The 22506-nt window shown below is 37.2% G+C and overlaps 1 protein-coding gene across 1 annotated transcript in view; it reads right to left on the bottom strand.

Annotated features, from left to right (window-relative positions):
• The window catches only part of LOC106637206 (Talin_middle and talin-RS domain-containing protein rhea), a 912483-nt gene that overhangs the window by 325166 nt on the left and 564811 nt on the right, over nucleotides 1-22506 (bottom strand). The window lies entirely within an intron of this gene.

The raw sequence follows: 22506 nt of genomic DNA, 5'->3' as shown, positions 1-22506 counted from the left end.
TGAAGTTACACTTCCGAAGATAGAATTAATTTCTTGCAGCTTTTAATTTTTTAAATTGTAGTTCCAAGAGTATATTTTTAATATTGTATAATTTTAATGGTAATTCAAATTAATAATGACTTTTTATTCGTATAAAAAATTAGTGTTAGAAAATACCAGTCTTTGCTACGTGCAAACTTTTTTTTAAATTAAAACAAGTTATAATAACAAATTATAAATTGGAGTTTTACACAAAAAGTCTTGCCTTTACCACCAGAAATATTTGTCAAAATAAATTTTTGATTTTTTTCTTACAAGTTCATCATTTTTAAAAATAAATTTTTTTTAATAGTATTCTACTATAAGTAATCTTATTTGTAAAACAAGTTATTTGTAAACTGTCTTTTGAAGGTATAGATGAAGTGAAATTTTAATATGACCTTCTTTATTTTAAGGACGATGCCCTAAATGATTAAATTCATTTTATTATGAATTAAAAATTTATATGAAAAGCAATTTTTATAATTAGTTCGAATCTTATCACTAATAACACTTGACAGTATTGTAACGTAACGTAACTGCTTTATTTATTATTTTGTTACCTAATAAACTGTGCTTTATTAAACCCATGCTTTTTTGGCACTTTTTTAAAAGTTTCTAACGCAAAACTAATTAAAATTTACCAATTAAAAAAAATGGTTGTTGTCTTTTTAGGAAGCATTTTAATTGACGTATGGCTCAATTTAGTTCTTTTTTGTTGTCAATTTCTTTGTTTGTTTTAATTTTTTATTTAAAACGTAATATTATAAGATATTTATACATATTTAATATTTTTGCCAGTGTACACAATTTAAAATGTAACTTTTCTTTCTCAATTCACAACAAATTATATTAAATTTAGGCTTGATTGATTCTTCAAAGTACCAGCTTGGGGGTACTTCTCATCATTTTGAGTTTAAATAGTTATATAATTAGTTATTAACAAAAATTTTTTGTTGTAGGAAAGTCGGTAAAGTAGACATTTCAAATGATGTACTAAATGCCCTTAATATCTGCAAGTAATGTATACTGTCTTTTAGTAGAAGCGTTTTGTGTTGGAATTTCGTTTTGAAAACTGGAGTATAACCATTTTTCCTAATACAAACAAAAATTCATTCCGTATTTTGAATTGATACATAGCACTTAAAGTAAGTAGCCTAAAACAATTCAATTTATAACAAATTTACCACGTAGTATAGCCAGGGAAGCATCTGCTTCGATTTTTTTTGCTAAAAACTCTTTTTTTACTCTATATATGTAAGTGTCAGGGACAATGTTTAATTTTTTTTTTCAGGACATTTATTTTCGTAACATAATTTGCATTGCAAGAAATTAATTGGTAACAAAAAAGAACTTAACATTAAAATTATGCAATAACTTGCATTTAATGAGAGTATACCCTGACTGATAACAAAGAAACAAATCATATTTTTCATGCAGCATATACAATAAGATTTAAAATCTATGCAGTTGCTAGTTATCTTATTTGTATCATCGTAAGTTTTATAAGTTGAATGAGTGATGGAACATGTAGATCAAACGTTCTTTTTTGGTAAGTTAGTACAAAGCTCTAAATAAACACGATGCATAGATACATATAATATGGACATTTAACTTGACATGCAGTATTTAAACACAAGCTACGTAAAGTAATTAATTACTTTTATTACCTAAGAATTTCAAAATTTAAGTTGATTGAAAGTACGATGATAGGAAACCACGTTAATTCTGTAAATCATAGAATCATCCACTTAAATTTTTTTGATTATAACTTTCTATTCTGCAACATATTTAGAGACATTTATATTGATCATCCATTGGGATGTAATATGGGCCATTGGAGGGAATAATCAGTTCAACATGGCGTGGAAGAGTCAACGCATACCCACGCGCAGCATAGGGCTTGAAGGCTATTTTTCCTTCGTGTTTAAATATTTGATGACAATGAGGCCCGTGGATTTTTCTAAACTATATTTACATCAGGAAGCAGCTTCTGGTGCATTTCTTTTATACTCTAGAGCTATGTAACTCACGAAAATCCGTAATAAAATACGCAGCTGCTGATAGAGTGATGTACCTATATGTATACGAGCACTGCTGTAGATATATGTATACACGGGAAAGCTATCAACAGCTGCGTATTTTATAACAGATTTCCGTAAGTTTGAAAAAAGTGCACCAGGAGCTGCTCCCTGATGTAAATATAGTTTAGAAAAATCAACGGGCCTCATTGTCATCAAATATTTAAACACGAAGGAAAAATAGCCTTCAAGCCCTATGCTGCACGTGGGTATGCGTTGACTCTTCCACGCCATGTTGAATTTATTATTTCCTCCAATGGCCCATATTACATCCCAATATTCAGAATAAATTTTTTTTTTCAACATCGTTAGCATCGTAAAGGAATCAGAAAATTTATTTGACCTAGCTTTTTATTCATTTTTAAACGCGGACAATACTTGTTAGAAGAACGATGTAACATGTGCTTAGTAACTATTTTTTATACGTTTGTCATTACAATGAATGGCAGCAAATGCATTTGTTTTAACATCTACTTGACGTAACCATTCTTAATCCGTACGTTATCTGAACAAAAGATAAGCATGTGGCAGACCTCTTTGAATAACTGTGTAGTATGTATAGATTATATTATCCCGTAACAAAATTTCTGCGCAATATCGGGCAAGATATCCTACACCATATGTTACAAGATATCCTACACGAAATCTGATAGGATATCGTGCAAGACTTCTTGCACGATAATCTACATGATATGCTACACGATATTAAGCAAGATTTTCGGCAACTAAAAAATAAAAAAGTACAAATTGTAACCCACGTAATTTTCAATTTTTTCTGCTTAAAAGCTATTAGAAAAGCTTATATAAGTAGTAGAAAAGACGCATCTTTTTGCTCCAGTTAGAGGATTTGATCCTGGTCCAGAGGACTCGTAGTCGAGTGTCTTACCCGCTTAGCCAAACTAGATTAGGCACTCAGAAAAGAGTTAACGCCCTTGTGAGATACATCTGAGACTTATGTTTATTTTTTCCTCTTTAATACTTTAATCTGGGTATCGCATACCAGCAGGAAAAACAATTTTTCACTAATTTATACAGTACACAGGTAAATTATGTTAATCCTTATAACATAAGATTATGCATAAAATAAAGAATTCTTAAAAACTATTAGATTTGGACAAAAATTAAGAAAACTTTTTCTTAACTAGAATTAGAGATTGTAAAAAAGCAATATCCTTAAGACATAATAACATTATTAAATGTTAGTATTTATAGTTATGTCTAATTTATTAAAAATTTGTTCTAAAAATTGTTTGATTCACCCAAGAAAATTGATATTTTTGTAACCGTCCTCAAAGCCTGTCAAAATCATTTTGTACGAACATAGAAACTTAATTAAATGTTGTTTTATGTAAAACTCAATTCAATTAGTTTTATTTTTTATAGATTCAATCATGATAATGTTGTTAACATAGTTTAGTAAAAATAAATTATCACAATTGTAAAGAAAGATCATATTCATTTCGTTTTACATTTTTAATAATAAAGACTAAGTTGTAACAGCATAACAACAAGTTTTTTTAATAATTATCAAAGTTTATTTAGTGCTACAGTTTTGCTGCACTGCATTTTAGCGTACTAAAGTGAGACAACTTAAATAAGTTTTAAATAATACAAATGATGGATAAGCATACCTTGTTGACAGTTTCTTTATTGTAAAAATAATTTTTGTGTTTTCAAAAGTATAGAACTAAATAAACTTTACATGAATATTGTTAATAATTTTTTATTTTTGCTATTTTAATTCAACATGCATTAATTAGAATGCAAAGTTAACCCTCAATGATACTTCTTGACCATATATCACAATTTCTTTCTTTAATGAAACGATGACAAAAGGACTGTTATAATTATTATTAAAATTATAAAAAATGCATTAAATTAAACAAAACTATATAGAATAACATTTAATGATGTTATTATGTCTTTAAGATAATGCTTAATTGCAGTCTCTTGTTCGAGTTGAGAAAAAGTTTGATTAATTTTTAATGAGATCTAATAGTTTTTAAAAAAACTTCATTTTATGCACAAACTTATGTTGTAAGAATTTATGTAATTTATCTGAATACTGTATAAATTATTTTCAGTCGAATGTAAGTAAATGTAACAAAACGTAACAAACTGTCACTGCGGTACAAAATCCAACCAAACATTACATTACATCACAGAAAGTTGCGGTTTGTTAAGTTTTCTTACACTATTTTTTTTCGTTGAAGCACTTTTAATACAGACTAAATGAAAAGTATATGTAAGGTATAAGTAAGATTCATGAACGAAAAGTAGTTGTAAAATCAATTACTGAATTTATTGTTGACGAACATGTTAAGAGACACGAAACAATATACAATGTACATTTATAAGATGTTAATTATCAATTAGGTAACCAAGGTGATAAATATTATTCACGAAATGATGAAATAATAAACATAAGTCTCAGATGTACCTCACAAGGGCGTTAACTCTTTTCCGAGTGCCTAATCCACTTTCGCTAAGTGGGTATGACACTCGACTACGAGTCCTCCGGACCAGGTTCCAATCCCCTCGCTGGAGCAAAGAGATGCTTTTTTTTTACGACTTATATTAGCTTTTCTAACAGCTTTTAAGCAGAAAAAATTAAAATTACATGGGTTACAATTTATACTTTTTTATTTTTAAGGTTGCTGAAAATCTTGCTCAATATCGTGTTGCATATTATATAGACTATCGTGCGAGAAGTCTTACACAATATCCTATAAAATTTTGTATCGAATATCTTGTAAGATATCGTGTAGGATATAAAAGTTTGATTTAGTGTAATTTTGGCATTTTGTAAAGTTTGATTTACTTCTGTAACAGTGTGCTTCTACCGTTGTGTTAAATAAGTTTCTTGTTAGCTACACCACTTTTTATTATTTTTCTCCACTTTAATAAAGGAAAAAAGGAAAAAATAGATGCGTCTATGATCGCGGCTTTGTTTGAGGTAGTCCGTTCTTGTGAGCGATACGCAACTATCGTAACGGAAGATGCGCGTAAAGTGCATACCGACAAGTGGTTTGGTGACGTTCTACCTGTATAATCTGTTAACAAATTAATAGGAGTACTGCAGGAGCTCCTTACCATTTACCTGGTGGAGTGCACGCAGTCGTGTTGTACCTTTTATATCTAACTCGTAGTCCTACAGCAATCCAAGTGCTGGTGAAGTGTCTGTCGCCTAACACCAGGAACAACGAGATGTTCAAGAATATGTATAAATTGTACGATAAAATTAGTAAGAAATACATTATAGTTATACAAAATTTTCTTATACTTACGAAATTTTGAATGATGGGAGAAAATTAAACGGAATACATCTTTAGTTGGCAGACTATGTTTCGAAAATTTTGAGAATCTTCTAAACGTCGATGGTGCATTAAAAAAAAGTAGGAGGTGTTGGATATTCAAGTACACTCGCGATCGTAAGCTTATGTAAAGTAGTCCGCTGACTACTGCTCGCGAGTAAGAGAGAATAAGATGATATGTGTGAACTGATATGAATGTATATGTGCGCGGGCATGTAAGACTTCTAGACTCTTGCGTTACAAGAGCCAGTTCACGTCTGATCGCTAAGCTATACGCATAGCTATGAGTCGCTTTAGTTTCTTTTTGATAACTTTTGATAAATTCTAAGAGTTTCATATTTTCTTTTTTTTAAGTGTAAGGAGGAGTTTTATTAAGATTGAATAAATAAGTTCTTGTTAAACTTGGTGTTCAGTGTATTAATGAAGTAAGAGACGACTTGGTCATTGTAACAAACTTTCTCATCCTTCCTTTCTCCCTTGCTACTTATCCGGTGGTAATTAAAAAGTAAAGCATACAGTCCATTTACTAACATCTCTTTCTTTAACAGGAGGACCCCTTCGACAATAGTATGTCTTGGTCAGGGGTAGAGCTTTCTTATAAGACGAAAAAAAATGTGTTACCATCCGGGGCATTATTTTATTAATCATTGTATATTCAAATAATCATTTTTCCTAAATTAGATCATTTCTACATAAATTTGAATTTTGAAATTTCACGCGCAGCTCCGACTTCCAACTTAGTACTTGATATTACCACCTATCACTCGCCAGGTGGCGACCACTAGTCTTTAGCAAAAATCGCAAGTAAGAAAGCGACGTAAAGTATATAAGACGGACTGTGTGATGACTGATTGGTATCGATCCAAGATATGCAAATACGTGTAATGCATACCTCCTAAGCCACTCAATTGATTAAGTACATATTCAATAAACATCACTGTACCAATATAAGACACTTGTCTATATCTTCTTTTCCCTCGAACCTTCCAAAAAAAAAAAAAAAAAAAAACTAGACACCCACTAGTCAATCTGGTGACCAACTCGTCGAGGCCTCTACGAATTACCGCTCAATAATCGCACCTCTCCCATCAGTTGGATATTCCGATGAATCAAACGAAGTCACAACGCCAACAACATTGGAAGCAGTGCCACCATCGTTGTTCAACTTAAAGGGACGGCTCGAGTCACTCGAGAGTGACTCTCATCTCCAACCGCACTTCCCCACTCAAAGTCGTCCTACCCCAACGGCCACTTTTAACAAATGTCTCTAGGTAAATTAAAATCTTAACGAACATGTCTTTTTTCTATCATTTATTTTAACTTTCACATTATATATATATATATTATAAAATATTCTATAGAGAACTAGCCTAACAGCCAGCTAGGGGAGGTATCCAAACTGACACCTGGTTCGTTAGGAGAAACTGACGCAGTATATCAGCACGGGTAACTCATAAATTTTATATTAATATTTCTCGAAAGCCTTGTATTGCATTCTAATTACAATTTTTTTTTATTTTACGGATAGAGTCGATAGGAATGAGAGTGCTCTTTTCGGAACGACCCCAGAAGCATTCCACGAACATCAATATAGAAGAGGCTTTGCAAGCGTCGGCATACAAACCGCGGATAAACCAGACTATCAGGAGGTACAAAATATATCATTTCAGAAAGCAATAAAAAAAAATTCATAAAATAATTTAAAACAATTTGTCACGCTATAAAATGAATAATTACTATCCCTACGGATATGGCAAACACTTTGCATTAAATTAAAAGTGCTTTTCATGAACTTCTTACTGTTATCAAAAAGAATTACTCCTCTTGTATATATCTTGCGGGGATAGACTTGCACTCAGACGCCCTTATGGGAGGATTGGCAGGTATTTATAACAAACTTATTAATCAAATAAGTTTCAACGATACCTTGGGTTTGTGTGAAAAAATCGAGCAGACTAAGCAAATCGTTGACATCTGATGACGTGCAGCAATAAAATTTGATTAAAAATTTATTAGCCACTAGTTCCATGTATATTTGTGCGGCGTGTAATAAAAGCTACAGACATGTGAGTGAGCATATTTGTTAATCGGTTTGCCCCGCATGCAATGGATCGCCAAATCGTAATAACAGTGGAGTTGTAGTAAGAAAATTGTGTATGGATTGTACGAGAGAATTTTACGGGTATCGACAAAACAATAAATATAAGAGAGTAGGATAATTTGTACGAACAAAAAGTCATAAAAGGGTGAGAAAAAGTAAATGTGGTGTAATTCAAGTTTGTAAAATATGTAATAAAATCATGAACTCAGATAAAGGTGAACACGAATGTAAAAACATTGCAAAGAATGTAAAAGTGTACACGACTATAACACTCTTTGTAGTATGCAACCAATTCCAGAGAAAAAAAAGAAACAAAAATTTCTAAAAAAAATTGTTTCATTTTTTATGATTTTGAAACAAGATAGGATGAAACCTTACATGGTTCTGATACTGTTTACTCATGTATGCTGATTCTCTACGTAATTTAAATACGTTGCGATGTATGTATTTATAAGGTGTACGAAGAAGAGGAAGATGAAAACATATTTTGCCAATTTCACAGATTTAAAGAACTTATTTTTGAGGGAAAGGAGAAATTTAAAAGATTGGTTGATTTCGTTGTTAGGTTTAAAAGTGAAACTTTTTTTCCTTTTTGCTAGAAACATAAGAAAATGATATTTTTCGCACCTGTTTACAACAAAAGAAAACGTTAAAATAAGGGTGCATACCCTCTTATTAAATTTTACGCAAGGAGTTCAATGAATGTTAAGGAACGTAAAGAATTTTTGGAATGGTACTTAAAAGGTACGAGAGAAGCATGCAGAGTTTGACTTGAATCAAAAACTGATTGATTATTGCGTGCTAGATGTAAAAATAATACGTCAAGCTTGTACAGCTTTTAGAAAAATCCTTATTCAAGTTGGAAAAGAAAATCTTTTTGCAAAAAGCGTCACTATATCTAGCGCGTGTTTGATATTTTACAGAAAAATTTTATTACAAAAAGCAACAATTGGTATTATTCCTACAACAGGATACACTCACGTGGGTCAATTTTCCAAAAAATGTATCCATTCGCTTTTTTGGGAGGAAAAAATGAGAAAAACAGATATAATTTAAGCAGGACGATCGCAAGAATAGTAATATAGTCATTCGGTACGACGGTTAAAATTCTGAAAAATGAGTTATTTGAATGTATGCTGTTTGTACCCCTTTATATGTAAGATAGGAAAATTTTCTTGAAGACATCCTACGATTTACACAGGGGATGATTTTTTTTGTTTTAACAGGGAAAAATTAAAAAAATCTGACCAACAACGTTCAAGGTTTAGTAATGTGCGTAGTTTTACCACCATAAAACTTATTTCAGTACCATAAACTTAACCCAGTGTTCACTACTAAAATGCATGGTAGATTACTTTTCGGTTTATGAAAGACATGTATGGAACAAGTGAATGATGATGGATACCCTCGCGATACTGTAAAAGTGCGAGCTTCAGTAGGTACATGGGTGTCAGATGTAATAGGAAGCTCTCTAGAGTGTGGTCACAGAATCATTGAAATACATGTTATTTGACAGTATGAAATTGCTTGATACGACGCTGTATCGCATGGACGTGGAGGATTCTTTTCTCAATACATCGACACTTTTTTAATAATAAAACAAGAAGCTAGTGGGTGGCCGAGCAATATAAAAGCGATGGAGGATAAAAAATGTAATGAATAGTATGAGGAATAAGAAGGGGTTAGTTAAGATGTTAACAAAACTGAAAAAAATCAGGGGCTAAGATCTGTTACGAAGTTATGTTTCAATTTGTTTTGGGATGAATTTGGTTAGAGAGAAGATTTTTGGAACTAGCTGGGGAGCTATCCTTAGTTGAGGAGGCCGGAGGAGTTTGTAGGGCGAGAAATGATGACTCGCCGGAGTAATTACAAGAATAGGAACCTTTATTAGTCTCAAATGTACAAGCGACTATTGTGTCGCTGACTAGGAGCGCGTGTGTCTCGTGTAGAGGATTGTGCGTTACTAGCGAGAACACGCTAGTACGCCACACTTAGGTGGCTGAGAGAAACGTAGTAGTTGGAGTGTGCGGTGGTGGCAGCACTGCACGGTGGTGCTGCTGCGAAGACTTGACGTGGGACTAGCTGTTGCTTGCGTTGATTTCGTTTGTTCCCCGTGTCTTTGGACGGTGGGGCCACATCCACTCTCCCTCCAGTGTAGCTCGCAGGAGGCGAGCTGAACGATACCGTCTTCTTTGGGGTGGCTCGTACAGGCGGTGAAAGCCGCGTGGACGATGAGGGTGGTGTAGGCCGTTTCGCAGGATTTGACTGGGCTGGAGGCGGCGAAACTGTAGGCGCCGGTCGCATGTTGAACTCTGGCGCCGTTGGTCGTAGTGAAGAGGCGGGTATAGCCGAGGTAGGCGTCTGTTTAGGCGTCACCTCGGTACCGGCTGCGTCGGATGGTGAGTCGGCTACTTCCATGTAGGCCGGTTTTAGGGCGTCGGTGGAGACGGTGAGATGTCTGCCGTTAACATTGACTACATATGTTCGGTCGTCTACTCGCCTGATGACCTGGTGAGGACCCGTGTATGGTGCCTGCAAAGGTTTCCGGATGGAGTCCACGCGTTTAAAGACGTGAGAGCACGTCCTGAGATCTTTGTGGAAAAACGGTGCGTTTTCCGCTGTGTGTCTGGAAGCTGGTGTTGCCTTCATCGACTGAGTCAGGCTCCGGAGTTTCTCAACGAAGGTCGTTGGGCATGCGTCAGGATGACTTTGGGTTGTAAAAAACTCTCCTGGTACCCGAAGCGTAGTGCCATACAGCATCTCGGCTGGAGATGCTTGCAGGTCTTCTTTGTAAGAGGTGCGTAAGCCAAGCAGGACCAGTGGCAGTGTCTGAGGCCATGGCTGATCTGGTCGGCACATAAGGGCCGCTTTGATTGTCCGGTGGTTGCGTTCAATCATCCCGTTCGATTGGGGATGGTACGGAGTCGTTCGGATCCTGGAGATACCCAGGAGTTTTGCAAGCTCGGTGAACAATGCTGACTCAAATTGAGCACCTTGGTCGGTAGTGATGGTGAGTGGGGTCCCGTACAGGGAAATCCACCTGTCGATGAGGGCTCTGGCCACCGTTGTTGCTTGCTGGTCAGGGATAGGAATTGCTTCTGGCCATCTGGTGAAACGATCTATGATGGTCAGGCAGTACTGGAACCCCTGACAGATGGGTAATTTGATGAGGTCGATATGGAGGTGTTCGAAGCGCGCTTCTGGCTCCTCGAAGTTCCCCAATGCTGACCGATTATGCCGATGCACCTTAGCGCGTTGACAGGCTTCACAGGTTTGCGCCCAATGAGTGATCTCCTTCCGCATCCCGGGCCAGACAAACTTTGAAGCGACGAGACGTGTCGTGGCCTTGACACTTGGGTGAGAAAGATTGTGAAGGATCTCGAATGCCTTGCGACGCAGGGCTGTAGGCAGATAAGGCCTTACTGCTCCTGTGGAAGTGTCGCAGAAGACGTTGTGGCCGTCGACGGGCAAACTCTGCAGGACCAGGCTAGTGTTTTCCTCCAGGTGCTGCAGCTCTTCGTCTGTGGCTTGGGCTATGGCGATGGTCTCTGCATCCAATTCCGTGGGCATAGAGACAGTAAAAATTCGAGAAAGCGCATCGGCGACTGGGTTGTCTTCTCCCTTAACGTAAACGAGGTTGGCGTTGTGTTGAAGGATGAAGTCCATGTGGCGCGCCTGTCTAGATGAGGCCTTGTCAGAAGGCTGTTTGGCTGCGTAAATGAGGGGCTTGTGGTCTGTGTAGACCGTAAAGTCCCTACCCTCCAGGATACGCTTGAAGTCCTTAATGGCTGAGTAGATGGCGAGGAGCTCACGGTCGTAGACGCTGTAACGTCTCTCAGTACTGGTGAGCTTCCTCGAAAAAAAGGCTAGGGGCTTCCAGTTGCCATCATCATCCTGTTGTTCTAGAGCTGCTCCAATAGCGGAGTCCGATGCGTCGGTGCGTAGAGCCAAATGAGCGCCAGCACGAAGGAAGGACGACATCGTGGCATCAACGATGGCGAGTTTGCTTGCCGTGAAAGCGGCGTCTGCTTGCGGAGTCCACGTGAGGTCGGCCTTCTTCTGCTTGGGCGGTAGCTCCTTTAAGAGATCGTTCAAAGGCGCTAGAATCCTGGCTGCCATAGGCACGCAGCGTCGGTAGTAGTTGAAAAGTCCAAGGAAACGGCGAAGCTCCGTAGAGTTTTCCGGGCGAGGAAAATCGGTGATAGCTTGGATCTTGTGCGGCGGGGGCTTGAAACCGTCCGCCGAAACCAAGAACCCCAGGTAGATTACTTGTTGATGACCTAGCACGCATTTGTCCGGGTTTATGCGCAACTTAGCCGCCCGCAGGACCTCGAACAGCTGTCGCAGATGTATGAAGTGTTGTTCGTGGTTATCGGAAGTGATAAGGATATCATTTAGGTAACCTCTTGCGAAAGGCAAGCCTCGAAGAAGATGATCTACAGTGCGTTGGAGAGATTGTGCCGCATTACGTTGACCCATCGAAGACCGGGTGAATTCGTACAACCCAAAAGGCGTGGTGACAGCTGTCTTCGGGATGTCGTCGTCTGCTATACGGATCTGGTAGAATGCCTTCCTGAGATCTACAACAGAAAAAACGTTGCCCTTGGCTTCCTGGAGCAGGTCCTCGACGATGGGCAGCGGGTAGCGGTCAGGTACGGTGCAAGCGTTGAGGCGCCTATAATCGCCTGTCACACGCCAGCTTCCGTCTTCCTTTGGCACTAGATGTAATGGGCTCGCCCACTGGCTGGACGATGGCCTGATGATATCCTGGTCGAGGAGACGTTGGAACTCCTTTTTGGCTGCTTCGAGACGTGAACCGGTGAGTCGGCGTGGTCGGTCGAAGACTGGAGGGCCAGTTGTGTGAATCTGGTGGTATACCGGCAGATCCGGCAGCTCCGCTGCCGAGCCATCTGCCTTGGTGATATCCTGGAATTCGTCCAGCAGCTGTTGGTAGCGGCGACCAAGATCGCCAGCTGGTACGTTGGAAGTGGTGACGACTGACACACTGTGAAGTGATGTCGGCAATGTGAAAGCTCTGGACGTCAGTCGAGTGGCTGCATCGACCAGCAGCTTGTTGCGCAGGTCCACCAGAAGGTCGTAGTGGGCCAGGAAGTCTGCGCCGAGAATTGGAGTCTCGACGTCCGCCACGGTGAAGGTCCACTCAAAGGCCCGACGGAGGCGTAGATCGAGCTGCAGGCTGTGCGAGCCATAGGTGGCGATGGCCGAAGCGTTGGCTGCAGAAAGTGTGAGGGGTCGGCGTTGCAGGTTGGTCTTGACCTGCGACTTGGGAAGCAGGGAGATTACCGAACCTGTGTCGACCAAGAACTTGAGTTTTGATGATCTGTCAAAGATGTGTAGACGGTTTTCCGCGGGCAGTGTCATGCCGCCCTCCACCGTCTGGACAGGAGGCGGCCTTACTGGTTTCCCGAGGACTGGGCTGGGTACGAGCAGGGCTTCTTACATCTGCTCGCACCTTCGCCGAAGTTAGCGTGGTACCAACACCAGTCGCTGGTGTCCGGACCTCTGCTGTGTGACCTGCTCCTCGACCTAGAGCGTCGTCAATTTTCCCCCTGGGACCGAGTGAGCGAAAGGAGCTGGGCCATGGAGAGACGCATAGCTGCCATCTCCGCGGATAGCGATTCCACCGTAGGCGCTTGAACTGCTGCCACTGCAGGTGGTGCCTGGTGCTGGGTTATCTGTTGGGCCAGTGGAAGTTGGTGTTGGACGGCTGCTGTGGTGGGGTAGTCTAGGATGAGCTCGTCCGCCAAAGTGGCCAGCTCGTTGAGAGGCGAGGTCTTCAGGACCCTGATGTGACGGGCAACGGAGGCTGGCAACAAGTCGAGCCACTTGACTCGAATAGCCTCGTCAGAGACTGCCGCTCCCCCCAGGGTTTTCATGTGACGGAGCAACTGCGACGGCTTTTTGTCGCCAAGCTCGAGTTGTGTGAACAGTTTATGTAGCTGCTGATCCTGTGTATCCGTCAGGCGCTTTAATATCTCCTCCTTTAGATAAACGTACTTGCCTGTATTCGGGGGGTTGAGCAAAACATCCGAGATCTCTTGGACTGTCGTGTCATCCAAAGCCGCGACGACGTAGTCGAACTTAGCTGTGTCTGCCCGGATGCCGTTATTGTTGAAGGCCGATTCAACGCGCACAAACCACACCTTGGGGTTCATTTTCCAGAAGGGCGGCAGATGTAGAGACGGCGTTTTTCTCCTGTTACGTGGGTTTGCGGCGTCTTCGTATTCCGATTCATCATCTGTGACTTGTGGAATTTGTTTGCCTGGGTCATTTCCGCTAGCACCAAGGCCATTTTTGTTGTTGAGGCCTGAGCCCGAGGCGCCTTTTGGCTCTCCGCTGTCTGCGCCTGTCATAGTGGAGCACAGAGCAAGAAAAAAAAAGTCGAGACAAGCAGAATTTTCTCTGGCACTCGCTGTATCACTTGCACTTAACTGTTGCGAGAATGAGACGGAGATAACGTATGGGCCCGCACTGTTCGCTTCTTCGAGTTAGTGGGGCGCGGACCAAAAGGAAAGACCGTTTGATGGACAAAGGCTAAGCGACGGTAGCGTGCAAGAGAGACAGAAAAAAAAAGGAAAACGCTCGAAGTATGCACTGTCTAGCACGTGGTCGATTCTCGGAAGAGAAGAAAATGCCACGTCGGGCTGATGCAATGTTATGTCGCGAGTGTGTATGGACGGCACTCGCGGGGCAGCGACGGATAAAGAGTAAAAATGTCTACTCACTCACACTGGCACCAATGTCACTGAAGGCTATTGCTGAGCCTCTTTTTCTGTCGCGCGCACTAGCTTACCTCGCGGCGTCTCCTTGTTCAAGAAGATCACGTCGGGGTCACCAATTTGGAACTAGCTGGGGAGCTATCCTTAGTTGAGGAGGCCGGAGGAGTTTGTAGGGCGAGAAATGATGACTCGCCGGAGTAATTACAAGAATAGGAACCTTTATTAGTCTCAAATGTACAAGCGACTATTGTGTCGCTGACTAGGAGCGCGTGTGTCTCGTGTAGAGGATTGTGCGTTACTAGCGAGAACACGCTAGTACGCCACACTTAGGTGGCTGAGAGAAACGTAGTAGTTGGAGTGTGCGGTGGTGGCAGCACTGCACGGTGGTGCTGCTGCGAAGACTTGACGTGGGACTAGCTGTTGCTTGCGTTGATTTCGTTTGTTCCCCGTGTCTTTGGACGGTGGGGCCACAGATTTACCTCAGACTAGTGTAGTTAACGATTATTATAGTTTTTTTAAGCTACTTTGTAATTTAGAACTTTACATTGAGTATTGTCTCCCTGCTATCGATAATACGATGTACGTTACGTGGCGTTATAAGGAAGAGGCATAACTATCTTCACCTTGTACTAACGTAGTGATTGCTACACATACAACAGCTCAAGCACGATTTAAATTGTACAGTTGTTTAGAAAAATAAAATAGGAGAGTATTATATTACTATATAGACTCTATTATATTTGTTAGCACTGGAGATCCTTATGAGTATCTACCACCCACAAGATCATTTTTAGGAAAACTAACGTATGAGTTGGATGAGTATGGGGAAGAATTTTTATTGAAAGGTTTATTTCTGGGAAACTGAAATTGTACGGTTACCACAGCCGGTAAATCATACGAGACTTGTAAGGCTAAATGTATTTGCCTTAATTATTAAAACTCTTTTAAAATCAACTTTGATTCAATATCTTGCATGGCTAATAAAAAATTTAATAACGATGCTAACAACACAAGAAAAATTGTCATAAAAACTCGAAATACTATAACAAGAAAAACGGATGCTCACAACGTTCTGACACGTATTTAAGGTAAAACCTGCAAAATAGTTTTAAAAAAGCAACGATTTATTTTGAAAAGCTTATCTCATCCTTTTAGTTATAAGAAAAAATAAAGAGAGTTTCTTATTTTATTGTTTTTTTTTGAGATACTATTTAAACTATCAAAAATATCAACGTTGCAGAGGTGTATACTTGTACAGATCACTGTTGCATACTAACATGTGCTAACTATCTACACGAAGAGATCTCTGGTACTACGGTAGTATGTATAGCCGTGTGCAACAGTAGTATAGTGCGTCGTATACGACTGTAGCGCCCGCGCGCCACAACGAAAGTATATGGCTTCTGCTACCGTAGTATACAGGCCTCCGTGCAACTGTAGTGCGTGAACTATACTACCGTTGCTTCTGCCTTATACTACAGTTGCAACGCTGATATACTGAATTGGTATATTACCCCGCTTACCAACTTTGCTCGGGAGCCATACCAAATCGGTATTGACCCCAAGCAAATGTGCACACACACACATACACACATATAAGTGTGTATATATATATATATATATATATATATATATATACAATAAACAATATAATATTTTCTCGAGCTTCATACAGTATAGCATACTACTATACACCAGATGGGATCTAATAAACGCATATATATGCGCTGCTGAAAATAATGTATACAATAGGTAATTTTATCTGAAATGAAATAGTAATTAAATACACATACATCGTTTTCAACAGCTCTACGCGTTCTAAAATAGCCCTCAATAGTATATTGCAAAAATAAGGTTCATGCTGATAGCCTCTGTTTCGCAAAAAAGGACTCGTATTGCATTAGGCAATTGAATAAAAGATAATCATAACGAAAAACATGTATTTTAACAATAAATCATTTGAAAATTAATTTTATTTACAAATAGCAACGTATATATTTTAACTATTTATTTTTGTCAATTACAATGAAATTAATCATGTACAAATAGCAGTACGTATTTTGCAATCATTTATAAAAAAAAAATATATATATATACGTATACATTCCAACGAGCGGCAAACACGAGGTTATAGATATATATGTATAGTGCAGCACCGCCGCCGCCGCATCAAACGACGTACATATACATATATATACACTTATTTGTGAGTATGTGTGTGTGTGCACATTTGCTTGGGGTCAATACCGATTTGGTATGGCTCCCGAGCAAAGTTGGTAAGCGGGGTAATATACCAATTCAGTATATCAGCGTTGCAACTGTAGTATAAGGCAGAAGCAACGGTAGTATAGTTCACGCACTACAGTTGCACGGAGGCCTGTATACTACGGTAGCAGAAGCCATATACTTTCGTTGTGGCGCGCGGGCGCTACAGTCGTATACGACGCACTATACTACTGTTGCACGCGGCTATACATACTACCGTAGTACCAGAGATCTCTCCGTGTAGAATACCAAACGACATTAAAAGGTTTAGCTTGTCACAAATTGTTACACATATTAATTAAACTTACAATAAGGATCAAGAAGATACTTACGACGAATTGTATAATTAGATTTTCAATTTCAAAAAAGTTTTGTTCATACCATTAATATAGAATTATATGGTTATTTTAGAACGTAAAGTTGTATAAAATTTATGCGTAATTCAGACAACCGTAAAAATATGAGAATAATGGAAGTGTGCTAACAAAATGACTGTTTCACACACTTTTATTGAAGGAGATTTCATTCTTAATAGGCATAAATTAAATATCGAGAAATTAACTAAATAATGAGTTCTATACACAAACAAAACATGATGACGATAATATGGTATAATTATTGAGCTAGACACATTATAAAAATACATGAATGTAATTAATGGATAAGTAGAGGCTGTGATGCTTTAAATATAGCCGTCAATAAAAATAGCATACTATTTTTTCTGAATAGTAGTCTTGAAGAAGAATATTTGTCTTTTTTAAGATCTTATGATAACGATTTGAGAATATTGCATAGAGTTAAAATGTAATTGTGCTGAAAAGACCTGTAGAATCCTTGATTGTATTGATTTTACAGGTTGTTCTAAAGATTTGCAAGGATTTTTTTAATATTTGGTATTTCACTCTGTTAAAATTGAAAAAATAATTTTTAGCGTACCGAATATTGTACAATCTTTTACACAAAATTAAAAAATAAAAAAATTACACATATTTTGTTCCATGTTAATTTTATAGGATACTTTAATTCTTCAAACATTATTAACATCAAACATTACTATGTATCATAACGATATCACAGAGGAAGTCACATATCTATTTTTGAAATTTTATATATCGTTGAGGAAAATGCGATAAGCTTAATAGATATTTTGACTAAATTAAATGGCTCATGTAATTGTTAACATTTTTTAATCTTTCGAACGATTGTAAAACATAGGTTATATGTTCATTAGGAATATAACAAGAAACACTCTATAATAAAATTATTTAATTAAGCAATTAATTTGACAGGATATATTAAATTTGCAAAAAAAAAAAAGATTTTCTCAATACTGAACAGAATCTTTGATGTAACTGTATCTGTTATTTACCTTATACTTTTTCTATACATAAATTATCTACAGTTTTTTCTCAGATTGTCGAAGGGAAATTTTAGTGTAGTAAAAGTTTGCAATTATTTTAAAGGTAAAAGGAGTGGATGGTGAACGTGGTTTATTTTGATAAAAACAATTTAAAATTTATTTAATACATACATTGTAGAAAAACACTTACTGTAAGCTTACAGATGAGCGTACATACATTTCAAACATGTGCCATTTTATGATTATACGTAGGCTTGATCATTTGAGTACATGGATTGCTTATGATACGGTTATTCCTACAGCTTTTATACCTAGTGATATAATTAAAAAAGGTTACAGCTAATTTATCGTTGCTGAAAGTATCTGATAAAAAAACGAACAATACATGCCTAAAGAATACTTGTTGCACATGAAAAATAGAAAATCGATACAGTAATTTCCACAAACGGTAGAATTAATATTTTAAAGCTGTTGTACATTATAATGGTTAGTAATGCATTTTCTTTTGAACCCATCATTATGATGTGATGCTATGGGGGGCAGACCATAGCTGTCAAAGTACACTCCACTACCTTCAATATCAACATATACAGCTACCTTATGCGGGCCTAGTTTAGAAATTTTATCGGTGTTAACTATGAGAGAGCACGGTCCTGCCCAAACAAAAGGTAACTTGTACGTAAGAAATACTCCGGAAGTCACTGTATGTATATTGCAAAGAGCTCTATGCAGTTGCAACGAGTTTATAATAGAAGATATGTACATTTTTATCAGTTAAAATTTACAACTTCTTGACAATTTAAGTCTTTTTCCAATACATTGTCAAGTTCAGCATTTAAAATGTAATTAATATTTTTGGTAAGAGCTGTCTTAAAGCCTACTTTTATTCGTACTAAATCATTTTTTAATAAATTACAATGACCTGCGTAATGTGACAAGATATAGGGTGTCAGATCAAGTGCAAACAGACAATACCCTTTGGGATAGTCTTTTCTGCGAATACTATTTTCCTCATTTATGTAGGACATCTCGGTGCCTGAAAATAACGTATGATATGCTCCCACGTACATAGGAGTGCTTTCTGTAAAAGTCAGTTGTAGCAGCTAACTAGGGATTTGTACACCGTCAACGTACAACGACAAAAAATTTATTGAATAATTTTAAAAGTTAAAAGGACTCATCCTTCCATTCCCATTGAGAGCTTTGGTGTCAATAAAACCTAAAATGATTCTTTTGAGAAATTATCTGGGGAGAACATTATCTAAAAAGTCACCACTTATACTGCTATGTAGGGTAAAAGATTTGACTTTGACGCGCGTAATTTGATAGTTTGCAGTAGTGTTTGCCAGAGTTTCTCAAAATTTTCTTTATTTCATGCTTCTGCTTGCTGACACGCTCTTTGTGAACAAGGTTGAGTTCTTTAAAGTAAAAAAACCCCTCAATTTAATTTCAATCGAAACCGTTGAGCTCATACACATGTAAATTTTGTCTTTTCGAGATTCTGGTAATTTTCAATATCTCTTCACTCCAGGTTTTCACTGCACCTTTTTTAAACACATTTTGATCACGGATTCTGCATACACAACCACCTACTTTATACTTGTCTTTACGTTAACTGTAACGTTGTTTCGTTCGAGGTGGTCTCAAATTGGCTAAATTTTATCTTGCTACATGTGTATTATATATTGTTACACTGGTTGGTGCTAACTTAGTCGTAGAGTAGGATTTATTATTATAACCACTAATTAAATCTTGTAAAACATGTACGTAATGGTATGTATTTTCGTATGTAAAATATCTGTACATATGAGAGCGCGCGGTGGCTCGGTTGGCTAGGTCGTGGATTGGCACGCGGGAGACCGTGGTTCAATTCCCGGCCAGTGCGACTTTTATGGGCAAAGTACCTCTGTGTCTTTCACATGTGCTTTTTCACCACGCAATGCTCCTCGAGGAGGGTTTAGGCGACCTTCTCGCAGCAAATTTGTCTAATTCCCCCTACCCCCCTCCCAGTGATGGGGAGGCCTCCCATCCCTTTCCTTGTCCCTTTCCCAAGTGCTAAGTGCCCATAGTAGTGCCCTTATTAAAAAGGAGCCGGACGTAGAGCACTATAATATAAAAAAAAAAAAAAAATCTGTACATATGCTCTGTGAACGTTCAAATGACACGCTTTACTGCAGCAGCTTTAGCATCAGGATTTTTGGCCACTCGAAATTGTAAAGCATTGTCTTATAAAAAACGTTGAAGTTCACTGCCTAAAAGTTCGTTCCCTCGATCAGTTTGTAACATAAAGGGGAAACAAGACTTACTATTTTCAAGAATTTTTTAAATCCTGCTGTTACACTACGGAAACTTTTATCTTTTCAAGGTTGCACCCACACAAACTTGCTTGATACATCGATTACAATTAAAATAAAAGACACTTCATTGTTGTAGTTTTTTAATAACGTCCGTTAAATGAGATCAGCCTCCAACCATTTACTTTCAGTACGAACATCGTAAAAAAACCGTGGAAACTTTTGTTGGATAGTTTAATGTAAGGTATAAGAATCAGATCTTTGCAGCCCACTTTTTTATTTTCTCGAAAGAGATTTCGTTTTTATTAACTTTTATTAAATTGCGTACACCAGAAACCGCTGCTTCGTGGTGTGGATTAAATCATTGTTTCTCTAACGTATTCATTATTTATTATTAGGGTAACCAATTTTTAACACTGCTCTATTTTGGAGTAGATGGTTATAGTACATGCTTATAATAATTGGATTTGCTATGGTGTATAGTTTTTTCCAAAGATGATTAAAAACTCTCGTTTTTAAACGTTTCTTTGTCTTCACCAATCGACTTTATATTACTGGTCCCATCCAATAGCAAACTAGAACTGTCACGGTCTACGATTTTCAAGAGGTCCGTATTTCCCACGAGTCCTTGAGGAGTGTTTATCTTTCAAAGTACTCTAACAAATGTTTTTGTACCCACCAGTTTAACCTTTTTTTTTCGTCTTGCTGCATCATTAATTAAGTTGATAATATTCGACTCTTTGATTTTTTTACCTCATAAACTACTGTAACTGTACCATCTCACTTAATATTATTTTTGTATCCTTTTAAATGTTTCACAAGCAATTAAGATTTTTGTTGGTACATTTTAGGTATAGTACTGACAATCGTTTCATCATTTATTCTATACTAATCTGTTGTAGAAATATTTTCAACCTCGTTTTCTGCAATATGTATCAGCTTACACTTTTTATCAATAAAGTATAAATGTTTGTGTAATACTCTCAAGTATTTCTTTAGTTTATCGTATTTATTACAATACGAATTTAAATCAAGAATTTTCTTCATCGAGTTGTCTCACCGAGTAAAGTTATCTCTGACTGTCTGTGGGGTTTGTAAAACAGATTTGGGCCAAGGGGGGTTGGTGACTGAATCTTGTGTAAAAATTATAAAATATAAGATATTTGTATAGGTGCATATTTTTTATGGCAGCTAGCACTGCTATCAACAGCAGCATATCATATTCCATATGAGTATCATCGGTAATAGGCTTATCACATCAAAAAGTCATATAACAATTACAACAATTAATGTCAGTTAATAATCGGCAGCTTATATTATAATTTTGGTAACTTATTTATTTTGCTTACTTTAGTAAAAGCTCTAGTTTAAGAAACAACTTTGACTAATTTACTAACAATTTTTTCATACGAAGCATTGTAAATATGTTTTACACAGCAGAATAAAAAAATGAGTTACCTGTTGTTTCACGCTATACATGACATTGGTGGATTGTAAAAATAAGAAATTTGTACACAATTTTGCCATTATTTTCTATTCTAACAAAATATTTTTACATTTCAACTTTCTCACTATTTTTGGTTTAAACAAAAAATAAAAATTAATTATTAGAAATTATGGTAATGAATGTGTAATACATAGTTCAAGCAAGTAGCAGAAATTATTTTTAAGATATATAAAAATGTACCTATTGCGAATAAACAAAATCTATTAAAAGTAATTAATACTCTTTAGAAGTTATAACAATAAATTATAACAATAAAAAATATTTCTATTAAGTGCTTTAAGTGCACCTTATCCATCTATAGTTAAGTGAAAAGATTAAAATAAATTTACTAATTATATGCTTATTGAATCAAAGCAGAAATTATTTCTATTTAAATGAATTAGAGAAAGGCAGGTCTGAGTGTTATGGAGCATCTTTATTCAACTAATCTACGAAATTTTGCAAATTATTATAGGCCGTCTGTTTCTGATGAAGAATAATGATTGGTGAAACGTAATAGAATAATTTTTTAAGTACGTAAGGTCTGCATAAGTCACCTCTCTTACACATATAATTATTACGTTTATACAAACGCTTTTAGATGTACGTATCTTATTTTCGATTTTACTTATGCATATTATTGAGGTATTATTTGAGTATTTAAAATATATAGATATACAAGTGTGCTCAGAAGTGAGAGCATATGCAACAAAGATATAGTAGTTTAGTAGCTACATAACGTTCTCATGTGTATACCTGGTATACACCTATATTTTAACCTGAGGCATTTGACAAGTGAACTAGAATTATTTCAAGATAAACCTTGGCATATCCCTTTATACATACA

Source organism: Copidosoma floridanum, unplaced genomic scaffold (assembly GCF_036245765.1).
Source record: "Copidosoma floridanum isolate Cflo_tuat_1 unplaced genomic scaffold, Cflo_Japanese_pri ptg000024l, whole genome shotgun sequence".
NCBI lineage: Eukaryota > Metazoa > Arthropoda > Insecta > Hymenoptera > Encyrtidae > Copidosoma > Copidosoma floridanum.
This window is presented reverse-complemented; position numbering and strand designations above follow the sequence as displayed.